Source organism: Echinops telfairi, unplaced genomic scaffold (genome assembly GCF_000313985.2).
Source record: "Echinops telfairi isolate 266 unplaced genomic scaffold, ASM31398v2 ScPeMD7_655;HRSCAF=1070, whole genome shotgun sequence".
NCBI lineage: Eukaryota > Metazoa > Chordata > Mammalia > Afrosoricida > Tenrecidae > Echinops > Echinops telfairi.
In genome coordinates, this window is record NW_022104553.1 from 19406731 (window position 1) to 19408624 (window position 1894).

Sequence of the window (1894 nt, forward strand, 5' to 3'; positions counted from 1 at the left end):
GGCATGTCTGACCTGGGAATTGGTAGAGAGGGAGGCAGGGGTAGGCATGTCTGACCTGGGAATTGGTAGAGAGGGAGGCAGGGGTAGGCATGTCTAACCTCTGCCTCACAGAAATCAGCCTTGAGCTGATGCTGATACTGATTCTCTCTCCCCCTGGTGAAGTCGGAGGCGGCCAGACACCACCTGGACCACACCATTCTTACAGTGTGCAGGTAATGTGTGACTGCGCCCTCAAAGGAATCGGCCTTCAGCGGCTGTGGATCTTGGAATCTTCTCCCCCCTGTGAAGTTGGATGAAGAGATCAGAGAATGCTGCTGACGCCACATCATGTTGTTTGTTTTTTTTCCCATGCAACTTTAAAACAACCAAAATGTACATCCCAACTCTAAAGACCCACTGTCGTGGAAGCGATTCTAACTCACAGTGACCCTTCAGCAGCAGCGATCCCCAAAGTTATATGGCCTACCATCCCCTTTTCAGAAAACAAAGCAACAGTGTCGCTGTCCCCGCCCCTCCCAACCAAATTGAAAACATTTGTACTTTAGCCCATAATCCAGGATCAGTATCCCAACACTCCAAACTCATGGCCATTGAGTCAATGATGACTCATAGCCACCTGCTGACCTTGCAGTTAGCAGCCAATGCATAACCATTATCCCACCAGGGCTCTAAGAGGAGTATCTCCTACCCAAGTACTCACCAGGCCCGACCCTGCTTAGCTTCCAACATCAGAAGAGATTGGGCATGTTCAGGGTGGTATGGCCTTAAACCAGGATAAGTATCTCACTGGCATCGGAATCGATGCTGACTCATCATGCTCTAAAGACAGGGTAGAACTGTCCCTGTTGAGTTTCCGAGACGGTAACTGTTTATGGGAGTAGAAAGCCCTGTCTTACCACAGCTGGCTGGTGGTTTTGAACTGTGGACCTTTCGTAACCGCACCACCACCACCACAGCTCCTCTAGGATAAATATAGGTAGCTGCTTTTGCAGCCTAACTGGATGGTCCTAGCGCCTGCCCTTCCTGCCCCCGCTCTCCCAGGGGGCAGTACTTTGGGAAACAGCTGTATAGTATTTCGGAGGCTGCAAATCTTACAGATGCATATAGCCTCACTTCTCTCCCACAGAGCACTTGGTGGGTTAGAACCGCTGCTGGTAGAGTAGGACCTCAAATCTTGCAGGGCCACCAGGGCTCCTTAAACCTTAGAAATAGACAAAACAATGCGATACGGGCAGTCCTTGGGTTACGAAAATCTGTCACCCCCTGCTTGCCTTTTGAATGGATTCTGTCATGGCTGCTGAAGAGAACAGGTGTAGACTTGGATGTTTTCAGATTTGGCATGCTAAGCCCCAAATGGGAAAAGAAAATTAAGTCAAAGTCTTGGAACAGGAGACTTGGAGGAGGCATGCCGAGAGCTGTCAGCAGCGCGCCAAGTGTGACAATGGATTATTGGCAAGAGTAGAGGTGAGAGGCACCCACTTTCCAGGCGGCACAGCCAACTGCCGTGTTGGCATATAGTGCCACCGTGTCTAAGCAGAGGCGCTCTGGAGGCCAAGGGATCTAAGAGGGGCTAGAGCTGGGTTTGGGGTTAAGTTTCTAGCAAGGCTCTGACCTGTAATTTTTTTCTCCTCCTAGATCTTTCTCACTTCCCTTCAGGTGAAAACTTCAGGTCTGTCGTGGAGTGGATCACTTTAATATGGTGTGTGTGTGTCCTGGTCTTATAAATTCCACTGAATGACTGGGTGAGGCTGCATATAAATTTTTCGGGACTCACCATGGGTGTGGGAAACTAACACCGAAGGGAAACGGAGGAGGACTCTACTCCCTAACTCATCACAGAGGGAATCTGGAAAGCTGGTAGTCCACGGGAGGAAAGCCTCCACTTTGGTAAGTT